Source organism: Pungitius pungitius, chromosome 2 (genome assembly GCF_949316345.1).
Source record: "Pungitius pungitius chromosome 2, fPunPun2.1, whole genome shotgun sequence".
NCBI classification, from domain to species: Eukaryota; Metazoa; Chordata; class Actinopteri; order Perciformes; family Gasterosteidae; genus Pungitius; species Pungitius pungitius.
In genome coordinates this window covers 747194-761241 of record NC_084901.1, presented here as the reverse complement: position 1 = coordinate 761241, position 14048 = coordinate 747194, and the positions used below count along the sequence as shown (strand labels likewise).

The 14048-nt window shown below is 44.3% G+C and overlaps 1 protein-coding gene across 7 annotated transcripts in view; it reads right to left on the bottom strand.

Moving 5' to 3' along the window:
* Nucleotides 1-7222, bottom strand: part of shank3b (SH3 and multiple ankyrin repeat domains 3b) — a 29313-nt gene extending 22091 nt beyond the window's left edge. For all 7 annotated transcript variants that reach the window (XM_037459909.2, XM_037459911.2, XM_037459910.2 and 4 more), the window contains exons 1-2: nt 6843-7222; nt 3031-3298 (exon numbers count right to left, since the gene is read on the bottom strand). The gene's annotated coding sequence lies outside the window, so the exon portion shown is untranslated. The remainder of the gene's footprint in view (nt 1-3030; nt 3299-6842) is intronic.
* Between the last annotated feature and the right edge of the window lie 6826 nt (nt 7223-14048).

Below are 14048 nucleotides of genomic sequence, written 5' to 3'. Positions count from 1 at the left end.
GGCATCACATGTCCTCCATTCTAAAAGAACCTGAGTCATATTTCTGCTGTTATTTCCCAACAGACGGACGAGGATTTGTCAGTTCTCACAGCGTTGATGAGCTCTCTGTTTTGACAGAAGAATAAACAACGAGTCCAAACAGCCGATCATCAAAACTGTGTGATATCACGAAACAACGCTATCCCAATGACTCATCTCATCCACTTCCTGACTCTGCCTTCCACCTCCAGTTTGTTTTCTCCCCTTCAAATCATCAATCAGATCCATCAATCAGATCCATCAATCAGATCCACAATCAGATCCATCAATCAGATCCACCAGTTCCTTTCATCTTCACCCGTTTAAGGCTTCAGACTCTTGCTCGTTGTAAAACAAAAAAGGAGAAACCACGCGAAGTGAAATGTCTAGTTTATCGTTTTGTTCTTGTGCTTCAATAAAAGCTCATTAATGGCACTTGTTCCCTGATCAAAGACACATGAACGGATCGGAATCTGTGACTCACTCATCTTCTGCTTTGTGCTCTGTACGACTATTAATTTACTAAGCTAACATCACGCTGTTGTAGTGATCAACAGGGGGCGACTCCTCTGCTCCCATAGACGTCTATGAGGAAACGACTCTACTTCTGTGTAGTGACCAGCAGGGGGCGACTCCTCTGCTCCCATAGACGTCTATGAGGAAATGACTACTTCTGTGTAGTGACCAGCAGGGGGCGACTCCTCTGCTCCCGTAGACGTCTATGAGGAAATGACTCTACTTCTGTGTAGTGACCAGCAGGGGGCGACTCCTCTGCTCCCATAGACGTCTATGAGGAAATGACTCTACTTCTGTGTGATGACCAGCAGGGGGCGACTCCTCTGCTCCCATAGACGTCTATGAGGAAACGACTCTACTTCTGTGTAGTGACCAGCAGGGGGCGACTCCTCTGCTCCCATAGACGTCTATGAGCAAATGACTCTACTTCTGTGTAGTGACCAGCAGGGGGCGACTCCTCTGCTCCCATAGACGTCTATGAGGAAATGACTACTTCTGTGTAGTGACCAGCAGGGGGCGACTCCTCTGCTCCCATAGACGTCTATGAGGAAATGACTCTACTTCTCTCTTGATTTATTCCCTCAGTAAACATTGTAAACATGAGTTTATGGTCTCAGTCTTTAGTTTCAAGTCTTCTTCAATGCAGCATGATGTTCATTTAGTGAATGATGGTCCATTTAGAGTCAAACAGACCATGAAGAGGGGATGCTTTAGGGCGGGGCCTAATGCTGATTGACAGGTCTCCTATAGACCATAAAGCAGGGGATGCTTTGGGGCGGGGCTACACGTGATTGACATCTGAATCCCGCAGAACACAGTGAAAAAGCAGGATTTTTTCAGCTCAAATCTTTGAATGAAACGACAAGGAGACGTTAATGAATCAGTGATGAGATCTGATGAGCTTCTGATGGGATGGATCTCATCCCCAGAAAATCAATGAAAGATTTAGGTCAGTTTCTAACATTAATTAATTAATTTCACAGACTTATTGTGATTGACAGGTCTCTAAAAGATCATAGAGGAAGGGATGCTTTAGGGCGGGGCTACTCTCTAACAGACCAGAACGTCGATCAACCAAAAATAAATCCGATCAGTTCGTGACCTCACGTCTCCTTCTTCAAAACACCAAAACACCTTTGCTTCCTTTATTCTTTTTTTATGCCTTTGAGTCGACAGCAGAAAGCAACAAGGAGGAAAAGATGGAGACCTCGCTCCCCTTTATTGTAGTTGGGCCCATCCCTTGTTCCCTTCCTCCCTTCCCTCCTTCCTCCTCGACGTTCCCTTTTTCCTTTTTCCTTGGGCCTCCTCTGGCGACGCCACTTTCACGCCTCAGCGAGCGGCCATTCAGCGCGTCCGTCCCGTGAGACAGAACGGCTCCTTCAGGTGGAGCTGGTTTTCTCCTCCATTGTTCTCCGCAGAGAGTGTTGTTACGTAACGTCTCCTCGGGTCCATCCTCGTGCCCCCCCCCCCCCACCTTCCCCCCCGTCCAGGATGTTTTTCCGATCTGCTACAATGTGGAGCCTGAGAGGCGGGAAGCCTTTTCTCCGAGGCGTCCTCCTGAAATAACTGGAGGGGGGGTCTTCGTCTTCAGCGTTTCCTCCCACACGGCCTGAAGGAAGCCGCCTCCATCAGGAGACAAGACGCCTCTCACCTCAACGACTCGCGGCGTCCGATTGGAGGTCAAGCGGTTACTCAGTTTAACCGTCGTTCTCGGTATTGAAGCAAAGCTTCGATTTGAATGAAACGGGAGATGCTCCACAAAGAGAAAAGTGCTCGCAGAGCAGGACGGAGGAAGCAAACAGGAAGTTGGACGGAGGAACTTTACATGGCAGGGGGGGGGGGTGACATGAAGGCTGAAACATATATAGATGTGATATCAACATGTGACGTATCCTCAAGTGGTAATAACGTCACAAACGATGCAGAAAAGCTTCTCCTCTTCTTCAGATCAAAGGGGTCAAGGTTCACGTGTCTTTGGAACCCGTCATGTGGAAATGAAGGAAGCAGCGAATCCTCGTCTTCAATCAAACCAACTGGGGATTTCTTCCTGTTTCTGTCTTAGATCTGATCTTTACTTAAGTAAGTACCACAGTGTTTAAATACGCTGCAATAAAATATTTAAAAAGTACATCACAAAATACTCCAAATACCAAAATGACTCATTATGCACAATAGAAATAATTTAGAATCTTAAACAGGATTTTATCTTGGTGTCCCCATTTTGGACGTGAGGCGATCCCACAATGCAAAGCGTCTGAGCAGTTTTAAAATCAAAGGTCATGGACTAAACGTCCCATTTGAATCCACTGGTTTTGGATCCAGCTCGTTCCAACTCGTCCCGTAACCAGAGCTGGAAGCGAGTCTTGAACGTGAATCGGGAACAAAGTGGTTTATTTTGGGAATTCTGAGTTTTCTTGCTGTCTTTGAGCCTCACTGACTTTACAATGAAGTCACCAGAACTTGTGACTTGACATGAAGTCATGTGACTCGACTCACCTATCGTCAGCAGTCCCATCAAACTTTTCCAATGGCCTTTACTGATTTCTACTGGTCTCGACTGGTCTCTTCTGGTCCCGGTCCCTCTCTACGGACTGGTTCTCCTGGGTTCTGGTGCAGGGTTCCGTCTGCTCGGGTTCTGATCGGATCGCCTGTAATCCGGTGAGAAGTCACCCAAGTACTTGGTAGGTGTCTGTAGTAGGTGTAGTATCCCTGAGTGAAGGTTCTCGGAGTTTCACAGAGTATTCTGGGAGCTGCCCTGCCCATCCTGTGGAGAGGGAGGAAGAGCGGGAGGAAGAGGGTGGGAGGCCAGGATGTGAAGGAGAGGGAGGAGGACAAATAAAATGTGTCAGAGAGAAACCAGAAGTGGGTCAGACACGGATGCTTTTCAGCGGAGGCCATTTAAGTTACACAACACGGGCCGGCAGATGCAAACCTCCTTTATAACCGGCCTATTATGTAAAGTTTTAAATATTGATCCGTCTTCCTGTTTCTATTCTCAGACGGCATTAAAAAAAGTTTTTTTTATTTCTCAGAATTTACTGTTAGCTTCGGTTAGCAGTTAGCATTAGCTGGATGAAAACAATGTGTTGAGAACATAAGAGACTGAGAGGAAACAGGACTGTGCTTTTGTATTTATTTTGAAAAGCCTCAACTTGCAGTCCTAGAAAGATCTTACAGGTAAAATATAAAAATGTAACTGACAGTTACACTGACAACTGTTAGCTAAAGCAGCTAGTTTCCCAACTCAAAGCCATGTAGCACAATGTAGCCACTAAGAAACGAGCTGCCACCTAATGGACGGCCGCTAAATTATAAGATCACAGTAGCTGGTTCCCTCATCTACAGAAACATGACTCATACTTCCAGTTCAGACACTCAGCATACAGGTAGCCAGCACATAGCCAGCACGTAGCATGCTAAAAGCTAAATAGCTAAAGGCACGCTATCCAGCTGGTGTGTGTTGTAGAGACAGGACGTTTCCATAACAATGCACACTCAGAAGCACACGTTGGACACAAGAAATGATTTTTTAAAAGTTGACAAAGGATTTGAATGTATTCCTGTGACTCACACTTCCTGTTTCCCTGTCTGGGTTTCCAAGGAAACGGATGTTCGGCAGGAAGAAGCCGAGAAGCTGGACAACACTGATAAAACACACACACACAGAAAGAATGACTGAAGAAGAAGAGGAAAATGAGGAATGAACAAAAGTAGAAAAGGAAACGAGAAAAGGGATGCAGATAGGATAGAAGGAAAGTAGACTAGGAGAGATGGCATGGCAAGGCACTGAGGAAAGGGGGTGGGGTAAACATGGGAGAAGGTAAGGAATGAAAGCCAGAAAAGGTAATGGGAAAATAAAGAAAAGGTAGGAGAGATGAAGGATGCAAGAAGGAAACAAACAGGAGAGAAAGGACACAGCAAAAGGAAGCAAGGAAGCAGGAAGCTCCAGTAAGGGTCAGATCTCATTGTGAGGTGTGACCAGTGTACCACTGAAAGTGGAGCTCCATTGGCCATCACCATGGTAACCAATGGCAGGAGCTGATAAAACACACTGGAACTGTAGTTTCATCACACACACACACACACACACACACACACTCCTTCTTCGTCAAGTTTCTCACATAAACGTTCAGAAGATTGTTTTTCCTCCAGCGACTTCCTGTTTAAATAAAGATCGTTTTTTAATAATGATTACGATAAAAACGATAAGCCGAAAGCGCCGCAGAGTCAGGTGATTATTCATCTGACCTTTGACCAAGCCTTTAACACGTTGCCGTGACAACCGTGCAATGTAAAATAGCATCAGTGCTGCTACAGAAGAAGAAGGTGAAGAAGAAGAGGAAGATCCACTTCCTGTTTGAAGCATTTGAGGCAGATCGTCTCTTCAGATAGACGGTCTGAGACTACGGCCTACACACTCTCTGCTGCGCTTACATAACACACACACACCAGCACGCACACACACCAGCACGCACGCACACACACACACACACACCAGCACGCACACCAGCACGCAGACCCGCACACACACACACTCACACACACACACCAGCACGCACACCAGCATGCACGCACACAGACACACACACACACACAGACGCACACACGCACACACAAGCACAGAGGATGGAAAAAGATGCTTGAGGAGACAAAAATAAAAAGAGAACCCTCAGAGATACAGAGGGAGGAAAAAGAAAAATATAAATGACTGAGAAACGAGGAGAGGAAAAGGAAAGAAGGATACCAGAAAGGGAAAGATGAGAGGAAATGAGGTAAGGAAAAGGAAAGGAAGTGGATACAGGAAAAATAGGTGAAATGAAGAAATAAGGAAAGGGAGTAGCAACAAGGAATAGAGAGATAGGAAAGAAAGCAAATCAGGAAGGATGGAGTGAGTGAAGGATGGAGGAATTAAGGCAAGGTGAGGTGAGGAAGGAGGAGAGAAGAGGAAAAGGAATAGTTTTTAGAAACAGACAAAGAAAAAGAAGAGGATTAGAGAGGATGGAAGTAAGCAAGGAAAAGAAAGGAGTGAATGGAGGGATGAGGTGAAGAAAAATGATGTAAGGAGGCAAGGAAGTAATTGAGTGAAGAGGGAAGGAAATGTCAAGACAGAGGGAAGAAAACAAAAAAATGATATGAAGGAAAGGATAGAAGAAATGACTGAGGAAGAATTGGAAAAGGACGCAAGGAAACAAGGGAAGGAATGCAGAGACGGGAGATGGAAAGAAGGAAGCAAGGAATTTAGGAAAGGAATTAAAGTAGCCCTACAAGAGTTGAATGGAGGAAGAAGGAAGGGGATGAAATGATGGGAGGAAGGAAAAGAAGGATGAAGGAAGGACATAACAAAAAGAGAAAAGGAGGTAAGGAAAATAACGAGGCACTAGTAGATGGAAAGAAGGAAAGGTAGCGAGGAAGCAAACAAGGGAAGACGGAAGGAAATGACAGGACGGAGGAAAACGAGATGAAGGAATGTTGAGGATGAAGAGAAAAACTAGTTAAGGAAACAAGGGAGAGAATATGCAGATATGGGGGGGAAGAAAAGGAAAGGAAGTGAGGAGGCAAGGTAATGAGGAAAGGTAATAACGAGATGAAAGGATGACGAAAAGCAAAAGGTCAAGTTTAAATTGTCGCGACTTTGGAAGTTACAGACGGGCATTAAGTGACCGACACACACACACACTCACACAAACACACACACTCACACACATACACACACACACACTCTCACAAACACACACACTCACACACATAAACACACACACACTCTCACACACACACACACAAATACACACACACTCTCACAAACACACACACACACACACATTCACACAAATACACACACACACAATCACAAATAAACACACACACTCACAAATACACACACTCACAAACACACACACACACATTCACACAAATAAACACACACACTCACAAATACACACACACACACTCTCACAAACACACACACACACACACTCACAAACACACACACACATTCACACAAATACACACACACTCACAAATACATACACATACACACACTCTCACACACACACACACACACACATATACATACACATACACACACTCTCACAAACACACACACACACATTTACACAAATACACACACACTCACGCAAACACACACACACACACACTCCTACACACTCTCTCACACACAATCGAACATATGACCAGAACAACTTTAACCATCACACGCACACACACACAGACACACACACACTCACACACACGCACACACAAACACACACACAGACACACACACGCACACACTGCAGAGAGGGACTCACCCAGAAGATCACCGACTCGTTCTCCATGATGACAAACTGAGAAGGAAAGGAAGGACTGATGGAGAGAGATGGAGAGGTGGAGGAGAGAGGAGGTGGAGGAGAGAGGAGGTGGAGGAGGATGAAAAGAAAAAGAGGAGTAGGAGGAAGAGGAGGAGGTGTATCTGGAGATGAGGAGAGAGAGAAGAAGAAGAGGAGGGAGAGAGGGAGAGGCAGGATGAGTGGAAGGCTGGTCGGATTCAGCCCACACACTGCCACAGCATGACACACACACACTCCGTGCACACCAGTGTGTGTGAGTGCGTGCACGTGCTAGTGTGCACGCTGTCTCCCACTCCAATGCGTGGGTTAGAGAACACACCTCTCTCTCTCCCTCTCTCTCTCTCTCCCTTCTCTTTTTCGGAAAAGAGAAGGGAGAGAGAGAGAGAGAGGGAGAGGGGGGGAGAGGGAGGGGGGGGGGGTTAGCAGCGTGGGCGTGGAGGAGCGGCCCCGTCACCATAGCAACGGTGAAATAGCAAAGAAAATATAAAATCATCATCATCGCCGGCCACTGACGACGAGCGCTGGCACATGATGATGGGATAAATACATCAATACATCATATATATATACGTATATACTGTATATATATATACACACACACTCACAAATACACACACACACACACACACACACACTCACGCAAACACACACACACGTGTGTGTATATATATATATATATATATATATATATATATATATATATATATATATATATATATAGATGTATACTCATGTATTAATACCAAATGGCTTCAGCTCAACGGTACTCAGTTGTTTCTGTGAGAGCAGGCATCAGCCAATCAGAGCACCACGTGGCAGCCGGAGTCACATGACCCCCCCACCAGGCGATGAAGGTTCTTCCCCATGTGAACCCCACAGGAGGCTGAGAATCACTGTTAGCGCCGCTGTGGTACTTTGTGTACTGCTGTGTGTACAGTACACCAGGATTATACATAGTACACACCACCTAGTACGCCTTGTCCAGGCTGTACTTGTAGTATTCCTATAGACGAGTAGTTTTGTAGTATACACACTGGTGGTACACAATGCAGTAGTACACTTCCTTACATGAAAAGTACACAAGTAGAGGTACATTGACACATTTGGTGCTTCTTTTAATTTTATAAAACTTCATTTACTATGAAAAATTAGTCATTAGTAATTATTGACTGAAATGTGACATGTATTGATACTTAATAAAAAAAATAGTCACACTATACTTAATACTTTAATAATAAGACATTCAACCAGTTTAGTTACACAAAGGTTCACAACGTTTTTTATCTTCTTTTATGACTTCTTGTCACAATAAAGAGTTTTTTCGATTTACCGAAAAACAACAAAACGATCACTGAGAAAAATGAATCATCTCCTGGTCTCATTCTAGTCCTGATCCTCTATGTGAACCAGTCTCATTCTAGTCCTGATCCTCTATCTGAACCAGTCTCATTCTAGTCCTGATCCTCTATCTGAACCAGTCTCATTCTAGTCCTGATCCTCTATCTGAACCAGTCTCATTCTAGTCCTGATCCTCTATCTGAAACAGTCTCATTCTAGTCCTGATCCTCTATCTGAACCAGTCTCATTCTAGTCCTGATCCTCTATCTGAACCAGTCTCATTCTAGTCCTGATCCTCTATCTGAAACAGTCTCATTCTAGTCCTGATCCTCTATCTGAACCAGTCTCATTCTAGTCCTGATCCTCTATCGAAACCAGTCTCATTCTAGTCCTGATCCTCTATCTGAACCAGTCTCATTCTAGTCCTGATCCTCTATCTGAACCAGTCTCATTCTAGTCCTGATCCTCTATCTGAAACAGTCTCATTCTAGTCCTGATCCTCTATCTGAAACAGTCTCATTCTAGTCCTGATCCTCTATCTGAAACAGTCTCATTCTAGTCCTGATCCTCTATCTGAAACAGTCTCATTCTAGTCCTGATCCTCTATCTGAACCAGTCTCATTCTAGTCCTGATCCTCTATCTGAACCAGTCTCATTCTAGTCCTGATCCTCTATCTGAAACAGTCTCCTTCTAGTCCTGATCCTCTATAAACCAGTCTTATTCCAGTCCTGATCCTCTATGTGAACCAGTCTCGTTCTAATCCTGATCCTCTATGTGAACCAGTCTCATTCTAGTCCTGATCCTCTATGTGAACCAGTCTTGTTCTAATCCTGATCCTCTATGTGAACCAGTCTCATTCTAGTCCTGATCCTCTATCTGAACCAGTCTCATTCTAGTCCTGATCCTCTATCTGAACCAGTCTCATTCTAGTCCTTATCCTCTATGTGAATCAGTCTCATTCTAGTCCTGATCCTCTATCTGAACCAGTCTCATTCTAGTCCTGATCCTCTATCTGAACCAGTCTCATTCTAGTCCTGATCCTCTATCTGAAACAGTCTCATTCTAGTCCTGATCCTCTATCTGAACCAGTCTCATTCTAGTCCTGATCCTCTATCGAAACCAGTCTCATTCTAGTCCTGATCCTCTATCTGAACCAGTCTCATTCTAGTCCTGATCCTCTATCTGAACCAGTCTCATTCTAGTCCTGATCCTCTATCTGAAACAGTCTCATTCTAGTCCTGATCCTCTATCTGAAACAGTCTCATTCTAGTCCTGATCCTCTATCTGAAACAGTCTCATTCTAGTCCTGATCCTCTATCTGAAACAGTCTCATTCTAGTCCTGATCCTCTATCTGAACCAGTCTCATTCTAGTCCTGATCCTCTATCTGAAACAGTCTCATTCTAGTCCTGATCCTCTATAAACCAGTCTTATTCCAGTCCTGATCCTCTATGTGAACCAGTCTCGTTCTAATCCTGATCCTCTATGTGAACCAGTCTCATTCTAGTCCTGATCCTCTATGTGAACCAGTCTCATTCTAGTCCTGATCCTCTATCTGAACCAGTCTTATTCCAGTCCTGATCCTCTATGTGAACCAGTCTCATTCTAGTCCTGATCCTCTATAAACCAGTCTTATTCCAGTCCTTATCCTCTATGTGAACCAGTCTCATTCTAGTCCTGAGCCTCTATCTGAACCAGTCTCATTCTAGTCCTTATCCTCTATGTGAATCAGTCTCATTCTAGTCCTGATCCTCTATCTGAACCAGTCTCATTCTAGTCCTGATCCTCTATCTGAACCAGTCTCATTCTAGTCCTGATCCTCTATCTGAAACAGTCTCATTCTAGTCCTGATCCTCTATCTGAACCAGTCTCATTCTAGTCCTGATCCTCTATCTGAACCAGTCTCATTCTAGTCCTGATCCTCTATCTGAACCAGTCTCATTCTAGTCCTGATCCTCTATCTGAACCAGTCTCATTCTAGTCCTGATCCTCTATCTGAAACAGTCTCATTCTAGTCCTGATCCTCTATCTGAACCAGTCTCATTCTAGTCCTGATCCTCTATCTGAACCAGTCTCATTCTAGTCCTGATCCTCTATCTGAAACAGTCTCATTCTAGTCCTGATCCTCTATCTGAACCAGTCTCATTCTAGTCCTGATCCTCTATCGAAACCAGTCTCATTCTAGTCCTGATCCTCTATCTGAACCAGTCTCATTCTAGTCCTGATCCTCTATCTGAAACAGTCTCATTCTAGTCCTGATCCTCTATCTGAACCAGTCTCATTCTAGTCCTGATCCTCTATCGAAACCAGTCTCATTCTAGTCCTGATCCTCTATCTGAACCAGTCTCATTCTAGTCCTGATCCTCTATCTGAACCAGTCTCATTCTAGTCCTGATCCTCTATCTGAAACAGTCTCATTCTAGTCCTGATCCTCTATCTGAAACAGTCTCATTCTAGTCCTGATCCTCTATCTGAAACAGTCTCATTCTAGTCCTGATCCTCTATCTGAAACAGTCTCATTCTAGTCCTGATCCTCTATCTGAACCAGTCTCATTCTAGTCCTGATCCTCTATCTGAAACAGTCTCATTCTAGTCCTGATCCTCTATAAACCAGTCTTATTCCAGTCCTGATCCTCTATGTGAACCAGTCTCGTTCTAATCCTGATCCTCTATGTGAACCAGTCTCATTCTAGTCCTGATCCTCTATGTGAACCAGTCTCATTCTAGTCCTGATCCTCTATCTGAACCAGTCTTATTCCAGTCCTGATCCTCTATGTGAACCAGTCTCATTCTAGTCCTGATCCTCTATAAACCAGTCTTATTCCAGTCCTTATCCTCTATGTGAACCAGTCTCATTCTAGTCCTGAGCCTCTATCTGAACCAGTCTCATTCTAGTCCTTATCCTCTATGTGAATCAGTCTCATTCTAGTCCTGATCCTCTATCTGAACCAGTCTCATTCTAGTCCTGATCCTCTATCTGAACCAGTCTCATTCTAGTCCTGATCCTCTATCTGAAACAGTCTCATTCTAGTCCTGATCCTCTATCTGAACCAGTCTCATTCTAGTCCTGATCCTCTATCTGAACCAGTCTCATTCTAGTCCTGATCCTCTATCTGAACCAGTCTCATTCTAGTCCTGATCCTCTATCTGAACCAGTCTCATTCTAGTCCTGATCCTCTATCTGAAACAGTCTCATTCTAGTCCTGATCCTCTATCTGAACCAGTCTCATTCTAGTCCTGATCCTCTATCTGAACCAGTCTCATTCTAGTCCTGATCCTCTATCTGAAACAGTCTCATTCTAGTCCTGATCCTCTATCTGAACCAGTCTCATTCTAGTCCTGATCCTCTATCGAAACCAGTCTCATTCTAGTCCTGATCCTCTATCTGAACCAGTCTCATTCTAGTCCTGATCCTCTATCTGAACCAGTCTCATTCTAGTCCTGATCCTCTATCTGAAACAGTCTCATTCTAGTCCTGATCCTCTATCTGAAACAGTCTCATTCTAGTCCTGATCCTCTATCTGAAACAGTCTCATTCTAGTCCTGATCCTCTATCTGAAACAGTCTCATTCTAGTCCTGATCCTCTATCTGAACCAGTCTCATTCTAGTCCTGATCCTCTATCTGAACCAGTCTCATTCTAGTCCTGATCCTCTATCTGAAACAGTCTCCTTCTAGTCCTGATCCTCTATAAACCAGTCTTATTCCAGTCCTGATCCTCTATGTGAACCAGTCTCGTTCTAATCCTGATCCTCTATGTGAACCAGTCTCATTCTAGTCCTGATCCTCTATGTGAACCAGTCTCATTCTAGTCCTGATCCTCTATCTGAACCAGTCTTATTCCAGTCCTGATCCTCTATGTGAACCAGTCTCATTCTAGTCCTGATCCTCTATAAACCAGTCTTATTCCAGTCCTTATCCTCTATGTGAACCAGTCTCATTCTAGTCCTGAGCCTCTATCTGAACCAGTCTCATTCTAGTCCTTATCCTCTATGTGAATCAGTCTCATTCTAGTCCTGATCCTCTATCTGAACCAGTCTCATTCTAGTCCTGATCCTCTATCTGAACCAGTCTCATTCTAGTCCTGATCCTCTATCTGAAACAGTCTCATTCTAGTCCTGATCCTCTATCTGAACCAGTCTCATTCTAGTCCTGATCCTCTATCTGAACCAGTCTCATTCTAGTCCTGATCCTCTATCTGAACCAGTCTCATTCTAGTCCTGATCCTCTATCTGAACCAGTCTCATTCTAGTCCTGATCCTCTATCTGAAACAGTCTCATTCTAGTCCTGATCCTCTATCTGAACCAGTCTCATTCTAGTCCTGATCCTCTATCTGAACCAGTCTCATTCTAGTCCTGATCCTCTATCTGAAACAGTCTCATTCTAGTCCTGATCCTCTATCTGAACCAGTCTCATTCTAGTCCTGATCCTCTATCGAAACCAGTCTCATTCTAGTCCTGATCCTCTATCTGAACCAGTCTCATTCTAGTCCTGATCCTCTATCTGAACCAGTCTCATTCTAGTCCTGATCCTCTATCTGAAACAGTCTCATTCTAGTCCTGATCCTCTATCTGAAACAGTCTCATTCTAGTCCTGATCCTCTATCTGAAACAGTCTCATTCTAGTCCTGATCCTCTATCTGAAACAGTCTCATTCTAGTCCTGATCCTCTATCTGAACCAGTCTCATTCTAGTCCTGATCCTCTATCTGAACCAGTCTCATTCTAGTCCTGATCCTCTATCTGAAACAGTCTCCTTCTAGTCCTGATCCTCTATAAACCAGTCTTATTCCAGTCCTGATCCTCTATGTGAACCAGTCTCGTTCTAATCCTGATCCTCTATGTGAACCAGTCTCATTCTAGTCCTGATCCTCTATCTGAACCAGTCTCATTCTAGTCCTGATCCTCTATCTGAACCAGTCTCATTCTAGTCCTTATCCTCTATGTGAATCAGTCTCATTCTAGTCCTGATCCTCTATCTGAACCAGTCTCATTCTAGTCCTGATCCTCTATCTGAACCAGTCTCATTCTAGTCCTTATCCTCTATGTGAATCAGTCTCATTCTAGTCCTGATCCTCTATCTGAACCAGTCTCATTCTAGTCCTGATCCTCTATCTGAACCAGTCTCATTCTAGTCCTGATCCTCTATCTGAAACAGTCTCATTCTAGTCCTGAACCTCCATCTGAACCAGTCTCATTCTAGTCCTGATCCTCTATCTGAACCAGTCTCATTCTAGTCCTGATCCTCTATCTGAAACAGTCTCATTCTAGTCCTGATCCTCTATCTGAACCAGTCTCATTCTAGTCCTGATCCTCTATCTGAACCAGTCTCATTCTAGTCCTGATCCTCTATCTGAAACAGTCTATTGTGTGTGAACAGTCTAGTATGTGAACCAGTCTCGTAAACAAGCTGCTTATTTCATCTGAATCACCTGATCAATCTGATGAAATCTTTGGCCATGTGTACTGCAGCTTCCTATGAGATGAAGATGAGTAAAGTTTGATGAAACAAACTAATCAGCTGATTTCCTTTGAGCTGCAGTTACGGCTCCACCTGCTGGACAGAAGGCTCTCATGAAGTAAACAGCTCACCTGTGACCAGTAAACACCTGGGTCCGTTTCTAGAAGCAGGTTTAGTGGTTTGTTCACCCTGAGGAGGGAAACTCTGGTTGTTTCAGGAAGCTCAGGGTCAGTCGCTATGGTAACGGAGCCTGTGAACCTCACCTGGTCCGGAGCAGGTGTTCTTCGTTCACAGGCTCCTCCCCCTGACAGCAGCCAGCCAATGACACAGCGTGCTTTCATTTCCTCATTCATTCATCCTCTGAATCAGT